This window comes from Euphorbia lathyris, chromosome 6, assembly GCF_963576675.1.
Source record: "Euphorbia lathyris chromosome 6, ddEupLath1.1, whole genome shotgun sequence".
NCBI lineage: Eukaryota > Viridiplantae > Streptophyta > Magnoliopsida > Malpighiales > Euphorbiaceae > Euphorbia > Euphorbia lathyris.
In genome coordinates this window covers 44,683,937-44,694,384 of record NC_088915.1, presented here as the reverse complement: position 1 = coordinate 44,694,384, position 10,448 = coordinate 44,683,937, and the positions used below count along the sequence as shown (strand labels likewise).

Here is a 10,448-nt window from a genome sequence, read left to right as displayed (position 1 = left end):
CCCAGGTACCTCCGGTGCCAACTGGAACACAAGCTGGGCAAGGGCAAATCAATGAGACAGTCGATCCTGGTCGCCTGCAGGATGAACTGGTCGATCCAAGGCGCAGAAGGCGGACCAGATCCCGTGGGCGAAGACGATCTAGATCTCGTTCCCGAAGCAGAAGGCAGACTATATCACATCGATAGGTAATACCGCTGCCCCCGCCGCCAGGACAGGGAGGTGGTGGTGGACGTCCCCCACCCAGAGGACAGGAAGGAAATGGCGGACGATCTCCATCAGATCCTGCTTCATCGTCCAGATCCTGCTTCATCGTCCAGTTCCTCCTCATCACAACGGAGTAGATCACGCAACAGGAGACGCCCGAAGATAGATCATAACTATATTGTTGGAGTTTAGTGTCCTAAAGACAATTGTTTTAGGATATTGATATTAATGAATAAATTGTTTATTTGATCATTTGTTTAATCAGATATATAGCATTAAAATGTAACTATATATAAAGGCACAAATCTTTCATAAAGAAAGTAACCCTAAGTTTATTTAAGTAGTTATAAAGTGTTCATACAAGCATGAAGTGAGACTGTACTTTATAATAGAACCAATAGACTTAAAGTAAACCCAAGTCAAGTAATATGTTATAGGGGTTGGCATATTACTGTTGAGACTTGCATGTAATAGTGTTTTCTATCGAGACAGAAAGCTGATCTCACAAGCTTTAGATATTCAGATATCTAGACAGTTACATGGATCCGGTGAAGGAGTTCATTAGGATTGGGACCCGACTTGAGATAACAGAATGAATTGATTTATCTAATGTGTCAACTGTTCATCTCATTGGTATTAGTAGGTATAACTAATCCTCAGACTCAAACATTCGTTAATTTGTGATTCTGGATTATGGAGTCTGATACTTTGATTCTGTGCGAGCACGATCCAACAGGTGAGAGCCTGGGGTGTGTGAGAGCAGGGTTGGGTATCACACAAAGTAATTGCAGAATAGCTAATGTCAGATTGAGCATTCGTCACTCCCGATAAGTGGGAGATATATCCAAATGGCCGCTTGTGGTCAATTGACTGAAATCCTTGCAATGTGATACAATTAAGAGTAGAAATGAACTTTTCACTTAGCTTATCTTTTCAGAGTGAATTCAACCTGTACAAGTAAAACCGGACTCTTCGTTATATGTAACCTTGACACGTTCCATGGTTATAAGAAATTGACCGACAGGATATAGTTGATGAAGGATCGTATTATACTGTACCTAATGCAGAAAGGTTAACGTCAGTTATCAACCTGACTTCTTAATTGCTCTGGGGGAATATCATAGGTTCTGCTAGTAACAGCTCGCGACGGTATTCTGTTATATATATATATGTTGGAATTAATCGTGATGAATAATTTCAAAGGATATATACGGCTAGTGGCAATAAAGAACCTAATGGGTCGCATATGGGACTTGGAATCGGAGGATGAAAATGTAATTAGTGGGACATACATATATGGGCCGAAATTTGTATTAATTTAGGGATAAATTAATTTGATTAATAATTATAATTTGATTATGGTTATCAATTAAATTAAAAGATTATCTGATAATATTAATTAGAAGTTTTTATGTGATTGAAACTCTAATTAATTATCCCTAACATTAATTAATTATTAATTTGATTAATAATAATTATCTAGATATAATTAGTTATTATTTAGATAATAGTAAAGTGTTTATTTAATTATCTAATTAGGAATCCTATTCCGAATAAGATTCCAATTATTTAATTACCTAATACAACTGGGATTAGGGTTTAGAGAAGTCTATAAATAGACTCTCTAACCCCATAAATTTCGAAACACACAAAACAGGAGGAGAGGAATCGTTCCGTCTTTTGTCTCGGCTAATTTACGTTATTTCTTACTCCCTCTTTGATCTCGTATCGATTTCCGTTAGAGGCAATTATTGCGATTGCTATACTGTAAAGGTTGATTACTGATTAGTTTTGTTTTTTCTGTGTTGAATAAAAACGTTCGTTGCTCACGAGTTGATAATAAGAAGTTGTGGGCACTTCGTTTGCAACGGTAGATAGTTCTTCACCAAAGGTATTACTTTCTATCCCTCTTTATATGAAATAACAATTAACAAATCTTGGAAAATGGAAATAGATAAAATAGATAAAATTTTATTATTCCGTTACGCCTAGGCTTGTCTATTTTCCTACATTGGTATCAGAGCCTATGTTAATCTGTTATTTCATATATGTAAATAAAAGAGTTTTTCAATCAGATTGAATAAATTTATAGTTAGGTTAATTAATTAATCGGTTAGTTTAATTAATCTAAAGATAAATAAGTTTTGATTACTTGTTAATTAAAACTGATTATGCATAGTTCCTGATTATTTCGGTTGATAATCGTTTAAACAAAATCTAAAGGTTTTATAGTTAGATAATTAAAACGTTTTGGTTTTATTAAATCTAAAAGATAAAACTATTTTCTAATATTCAGAAAATTATTTTGAAACTGTTTTAAAACAATTATATATATATATATATATATTTAATTTTTAAAAAAATATATTCGAATAGCTGTTCGGGGTCGCTGCCTGTTAGGCATGAATTTGACTACAATTTAACATGTTATTTATAATGAATTAAGGGTGTTTTTAAGGTTAAAATATAAGAAAGAAGGTCTTATAAGTGTTTTGTGCAGATAAGGAAAGATTAAGTCGAACAGACTGGAAGCAGCCTGTTTCGCGCATACCATGAGGAGTTGAGCCTTCTTTGATCCAGCGGTCTAACACTGTAAATTTCTGATGACGGATAGCGACAGGACAGAAAGCAGGTGCGGTAGGCAGGAAAGGCGGATAAGAGCAGTTTAAAAGTGGCATGATGACATGAAAGTTCGACCCTTGAGTGTTCAAGGGTCAAAAGGATTTTAACCACTTCTAGCACTCTAAGATCTGTGAACAATTTGGTTGGTTTTTGTAATATTTTCTCGGATACTTTATGTACCGTGTTGACCTTTTCTTTTTCCCTTAAATAGACGTAGTAGGGAAAGGAAAAGGGGGAGATATATCATCTTTTGTTGAACTTAAAAATAGACATTTGGGTAGAGAGAAGAGCTCTCGAGGAAGATGACTCCATTAATGGAGCTCTATAGAATGGAAGCAGACTGTTGACTCGGCAGTATGAGTGAGTAGTCATTTTGAATAGGTTCGGCCAGTTAGGGCCGGTTATGTAAGTTCTCTAATTTCTATTTATGAATGAATGTTGTTAATTTATGAAGTGTTTGATGAAGCTTTCTATTCCATTGCTTATGCATGTATGCTAGTGCTAGATGAATGATAGGGAACTGCTTTCATCTTCACCGAACCTTTTATCAAACATCCAACCCCGAAGCAGGAATGTTAGGAGGTTGTATCAAGGGTTTTCTTTATTGAAATGTTGTTTCAATCGTAATGCAAGAAAGAACCAACCTTAGGGACGCTTATGGTTGTAGTAAGTCTTAGAATCTTAAGAACACACGAGAGTTGACTTAAGTGAGCATTAAAGCAGAGACATTGACTTCACTTTGCGTCATTCATGAATAAATAAGGTGTTTAGGGACTTAAGGTAACCTGTTCCGCTGTGCCTAGCTTGTTCTACATTTTTATCATTATCAAGTAATCGTTTTTATAAGTTAAATCTTTGACTTTGTTACTTATTCACAATATCTCTCAATATAAAGAATTCACACACCACGAACACCCTGTTCTGCAACATTCTTCTGGTAAAATTTGGTCATCAATCCCTGTGGAGACGATACTCAACTTATCACTTTATTACTTGTATCTAGTGCACTTGCTAGAGTCTGTTCAGAGGACAACAAGTTTTTAGCGCCGTTGCCGGGGATTGAAAGCAACAAAATTTATCTGAAAATTTCTATGAAACAAGGTGTTTTTAATCTGTTTGCTAAATAGTGCAGCTAGAAGGAGTTCTCCATTTGTTTATGCGCAGAGCTGGACCACCAGTTTTTCCTATCGATCTCGAATTAGAGAGAACGTGTAGACGAAACCGAGCGGGAGCTCGACGGGCAAGACAAAGAGAGCGACAAAGAGAAAGAAGGATGGCTGGAAGAGTACCACCAGAACAACCAGTTCAACCTAATCAAGAAGAGGAAGGAGAGAACAACAATCCTCCAGTTATGAGGATCAGAGACTATTCTAGGCCAACCATGGAAGGACACTCATCGTGCATTGTGTTGCCAAACGAAGGAAACAACATGTTTGAAGTAAAAGCATCTATGATCCAAATGTTGCAGGCCGCAGTACAATTCAATGCATACCAGTCGGAAGATCCAAATGGGCATATCCAGGAGTTCATTACACTATGCAACACTTTCAGATCAAACCGAGGAGTTTCCGATGATGTGATAAGGCTAAAGCTGTTTCCCTTTTCTCTCAAGGACAAAGCAAAAAACTGGTTAAAGAACTTACAGCCAGGGACGATTACAACTTAGGAAGAAATGACCAGTGCTTTTCTGATGAAATATTTTCCACCTAGACAGGCCATTAAACTCAGAAATGAGGTATCCCATTTCGTGCAGGAAGAGGATGAATCCTTAGCCGAGGCATGGGAAAGGTACAAGGAATTATTAAGAAGGGTACCAAATCATGGCATCCCCATGTGGATGCAAGTGCAGAATTTTTATAATGGAGTCACCAGCATTTATAAAATCCAGATTGAATCCATTGCAAATGGTAACCCCGAAGATCTTGAACCACAAGCCTTGTGCAACCTTATTGAGAGAGTCGTAAGCACGAGCTATAACTGGCACTCAGCTAGGGGTGAAGGAAAAATAGCGGGGAATGATGATGTTATGTCGAAACTGACCACCCAGGTAGAACAGCTTGCAAAGCAGCTCAGCAAGATTAATGTATCATCCATTCACAGCGAACCACCGTTCAATGATGTTTGTGATTTTTGTGGAGGACCTCATTTCAACATAAACTGTCCTGGAGTCAAGCAAGGAAAAGGTGAGCAGGAGCAATGTGATTATACTGGATATAATCAAAGGAACCCACCAAACCCATACTCGAATACCTACAACCTAGCCACAAGAAATCATCCGAACTTCGGATAGACTGGGCAACCAAATCAGGAACAACCAAGGTACCAGCAGCAACAAGGAAGACAGTACCAGAGACAACCTCAACAACACTACAAACAACCTGTTCCACCAAAGGAAGATATAGAACCGGACATGAAGGCCATGATGATGCAATTTATGAAGCAGACACAAACGTCAATTAAAAATCTGGAGACACAGGTCCATCAACTTGCTGCATCTTCGTCAAAAGGAAAAGGAATAATGCCAAGCAACACCGAACCAAACCCCAAAGGAGATGTCATGGCCATCACTCTGAGATCTGGTAAGAAAACTCAACCCCCTTTTCCCATTGATGAAAATGTTGAGTGTGCAGGTACCTCTCGAACTGTTGAAGAAGAAAAGAAACAAGTTGTTCTCAGTCAAGAAGAACCCGTCGGGGTAGAATTGACCGTTGATCATGACCAGGAGGAACAAGGAAAGAGGTACAAACCACCTCCGCCCTATGTGCCACCTGTACCTTATCCGGCTAGGCTGATAAACAAGAAGCTTGAAGAGCAAAATTTGAAGGTGTTGGACACCTTGAGGAAGTTGCATATTAACATTCCCTTCGTGGAAGCACTTGCTCAGATGCCCACATATGCGAAGTTCTTAAAAGATATCTTGTCAAACAAGAAGAAGTTGGAAAACATATCGATGATCCAACTAAACAGGGACTGTTCTTCAATACTCCAGAACAAGCAGCAGCTTCCGAAAAAGCTGAAGGATCTAGGGAGTTTTTCTATTCCCTGTTCAATTGGCAATTTAAATATTGAAAATGCGTTGTGTGACCTAGGAGCTAGCATAAACCTTATTCCATATTCTATGTATGCTAAACTAGGACTAGGAGAACCACAACCAACCAGAATGTCCATTCAGTTGGCTGACCGGTCGGTATGTTACCCTAGGGGAGTAGTGGAAGATGTATTCGTCAAAGTAGGAAAATTCATACTGCCTGTTGATTTTATCATAATGGATATAGATGAGGACCTGCATGTTCCTATTATCTTGGGTAGACCATTCTTAGCAACGGGTAAGGCATTGATTGATGTAGGAGAGGGACGATTATTTTTGCGAGTTAATGGGGAAGAAATCATTTTCAAAATGAATGAGGCTATGAGACGAGCTAACACTAGTGATGACACATGCTGTTTCTTAGATGATTTCCAAAGTCTTTCTACTTTACAGGAACAGGGACAGGACACTCTAGAGGCTCTCTTGGGAGAAGAAGTGAACTTATGTGAGGGAACAGGATGTTCCATTAAAACCAACTTGCCCACACCTCCTCTAGATCCCACTGTTCCTACTCATCAAGAACCACCTGAAATACCCACTGTGCCATTATCTAAACTTGAACTAAAACCTTTACCATCACACCTAGAGTATGCGTTCCTTGAACCACCTAGCGGAAGCCCGGTGATTATATCTTCAAAGTTAACCCCTGATCAGAAAGCTCAACTCATAGAGGTATTGAGAAGAAATAGGGATGCTATTGCGTGGAAAATTGATGATATCAAGGGTATTAGTCCGACAGTCTGCGTTCATAGAATTCTGATGGAGAAAGATCATAAGCCGTCTGTCCAGCCACAGCGTAGACTGGACCCCCATATGAAGGAGGTTGTGCAGAAAGAGGTGATCAAGCTGTTGGATGCAGGAATCATTTATCCCATCTCTGATAGTGTCTGGACGAGCCCTGTTCATGTTGTGCCAAAGAAAGGAGGAACCACAGTGGTTCTCAATGAGAAAAATGAGTTGGTCCCCACAAGAACCATAACAGGATGGCGAGTTTGTGTGGACTATCGGAAGCTCAACGAGGCAACAAGGAAGGATCATTTCCCTTTGCCCTCCATTGATCAGATGCTAGAACGTTTAGCAGGGTATGCATTTTATTGTTTCCTTGACGGATACTCGGGGTACAATCAGATTTCCATCCACAGTGAAGATCAAGAGAAGACAACTTTTACATGCCCATACGGGACATATGCCTACAGACGCATGCCATTTGGATTATGCAATGCCCCAACTACGTTTCAAAGGTGCATGATGTCTATATTTCATGATATGGTGGAACGGACTGTGGAAATCTTCATGGACGATTTCTCTGTCTATGGAACTTCATTTGGGAGCTGTCTGAACAACCTTGAGACTGTTGTAGACACCGGGGTCGGAGGACCGATGAAGAAAAATTATAAAAAGAGATCCAAATCAGTCGATTAAAATAAATGATGAGTCGATAAAAATAATAAATAAAAAAACATTGTTCGAAGGAACCGTGGAGGTCGGCTTGATTGAATTCGGAAATTAAGTCGAGCGACGGGCGAATTGGTTCCGCGAATAAAATCTTAAATCGTCTCGCCGTGTTCGGGGTATTTCATGCTCTTTTCTTATTAATTTTATTATTAATAAAATCTCAGGTCGATAGGGGTTTTGTTTTGGTATTCGAGCAATCCAAAATATATATAGATCGATTTTATAAAAGCTAATTTTATAAAATCGGTTTTGACAAAAATCATTTTCGATGAAAATCGTTATCAATTTTGAATGTATTTTGTTTAGTTAAAAATTTATTTTTATTTTTATTTTCTAATATACATATAAACGTGGCCCCACCAGGGACCGGGGGCCGGTATTTACGTCACAGACCGTTGGACGGCTCGTGACGGGAGCTGGGCCGCCTAGGCCCAACCCCCTGCACTTGGCATTCAGCCAAGTGCATTTTGCTGCACTTGGCCGAATGACCAAGTGCATTCTTTAGTTATAGGATTTATTAAAAATATATATATATATATATAATAATAACAAATAAATTAATAATGATAATAATAATAATAATAATGGTAATGATAACAATGATTTCATGGAAATTTTCATAAAATTTCCTAGGCTTACTTAGCTTATTTTTGGCTTCAAGTTGGCTTGGAGCAAAAAATAAACTAAGTTTAGGGCTCCATTTGCCTATAAATAAGATAGAGCCCAAGGCATTAGGGGAGGAAGAAAGAGACCCGAACCTCTGGAAAAATTCCACGAGACCCGAACAAAGCAAAAACACAAAAAATTCCGACTCAAAACACTATCAATCGACTTGATTTGGGATTTCCATTACCGATTGAGAGGTAATAATCCGAGGAACTAGACCCGTTTAATCTTTATTGCATTTTTGTTGTTTAGATCTATTTATTTATTTGTTTTTTTGCACTTTGATTGTTTTGATTTGTTAAATTAATTTTTCATTTTGCATTTCAATAAGTATTTGGTTTTGATTTTGAAATAAAACTTCGTTTCAAATCCCAATACGAACCGTGACCCGATTCAAGGGTAGTTCGGGATCCAAACGTCGTAGATCCGTGTGTTTATAAACGTTTTGAACCATTATTTTCAATAAAACGTTGTTTTAGAATCCTCCGTTACAAACCATGACCCGATTTTGGGTAGTTTGGGGGCTAAAGTGATGAAATAGAGTAGATCTAATGTTTTTCATCAAATCTAGAAAATATAGGAGCTGTTTCTGTAATTCTTCGGTTTCTGTCACTAAAGGCTGTTTACCGACGGATTTTCCGTCGGTAAATCTGCTGGAATTTTAAAAATGCCTTTTTAACCCTATTTTCTTAACTTTTTGATATTTGTCCCTTGTATATGTATATATAATTATGTAATTATTTTATTAAAATTATTTTGGGGTATATAACTAATAATTATTTTTTATATATTTACTTATTTTATGTTTGGGTATTATTTATATTAATTTAACTTTGTAAAAATAAATATATGCACATATGGGTTTTCTTTAAGCTCATTTAAGCTATATCTAATTATTATTTTTGTGGATTATGTGCTTGGCCCATTTGGGATAATTAATTAAGTGATGTTTTTGAGTTATCAAGTAGTATTTTCTATTATCCATATTTAATGTATATTTTGGGTGGGTTATTTTCTATATATTTATTATGTAAGAAGAATTATTTTGGGTTAAAGGTTATTTTTCATTTATGAACCTTGTTCATTATCTTTACATGTTTTTTTTTAATTAGAATAAAAGGTGTACTATACTTAGTATTATTTTCCTTTTTATTAGTACATGTCAAAAGCTATAATGTATATTATGTTTTTACCTCATTTTCAATCTATAGGTATAATTACCATTTTTACCAAAACATATATGTGTATATATATATATATATATATTCATTTCTCTTTGGTATTTTTTGCACATATTTTAGATATGGTTGGTGTGGGTTTTTGGATTTAAATTGTTCATTATTGTAATTATGTTCAAGTGATGATTAGTTTGAGTGAAAAAGGGAAAAATTAAATTACAAAAAAAAATTTCAATTTGGTTATTTAAATTAAGGGTTTTTAGATGTTCCAAAAATGTAAATAAAAGGTTTTTAATTCTTTATCTTTTTTAAGCCACTTCTTAAAAACATCACGTTTTAAAACTTTAATTCGTTCCAACGACGGATTAAGCGAACCTTGTGATTAAAAACGCTTTTTCAATAAATAACATAGTTTTGAATCTTTTTTAAAATGGTTTTGTACAAAATAAATGGACTTGTATGCTTAATCATGTTTTTGTTTAAAACTTCTTATTTCGCGCTTTCAAACACTCGGATCGTTCCAACGACGATTCGAGTGAAAATTATGTAAATCAACGGGGTTGTGAAACATGCCTAAATCGTTCCAACGGCGATTAAGGCATGAACCATGTAAATAAACCTTCTTTTGGGGAGTGAGATTAGTTTAAATTTAATGTATAATATAATGCATAATTCACGTAGTAAATAAACCAACTCTTCCTTCTATCTCCCCCTTTCTTTTATATACTCTAAATTCATGTAAATGGGTGATTCTTTACTAAAATGGCTTTCAATAATATATGCTCAAAACGGTTTTCAAAACGAGAAAGAAAATGTTTCAAATGAATTTTAAACTTAAAGAAATATGCGATTAGTCCGTTAGCGCCTAACATGCTAAGTAGGAGGCCGGTGGTTCAGAACCGGGCGATGTCGGGGTGCCTAGTAGCCTTTCTCCGGAAAGGAGCTAGCCTTCTCGGCTCGTATCCAAATTTCTCGAACCCTCACCGATCTCCCGCAAGGGATCGGTGTTCATTTCCCATTCGTGGGTGGCGACTCTTCCATACTCCGAGCTCCGGCCCTGCCGAGCAGCTTGATTCCGCGATTGGTTGCTTTCGGCGCCAATCACAGCATCTGTCGTCAACGGTGTCCACCCCCCGGGTCTTCCGGGCGAGGCCGCGGCACCTACAAGTGGCGACTCTGCTAGGGAAGCGAGAAATTTGATTCCGGAAGGCGTGTATTAAGCCCATAACGGGGAA

The 10,448-nt window shown here is 37.3% G+C and overlaps 1 non-coding gene across 1 annotated transcript; it reads right to left on the bottom strand.

Moving 5' to 3' along the window:
* Positions 1–4,546: 4,546 nt before the first annotated feature.
* Positions 4,547–4,653, bottom strand: LOC136234527 (small nucleolar RNA R71). Its single transcript, XR_010691402.1, has one exon. It is a non-coding gene; the product is annotated as a small nucleolar RNA R71 (small nucleolar RNA).
* Between the last annotated feature and the right edge of the window lie 5,795 nt (positions 4,654–10,448).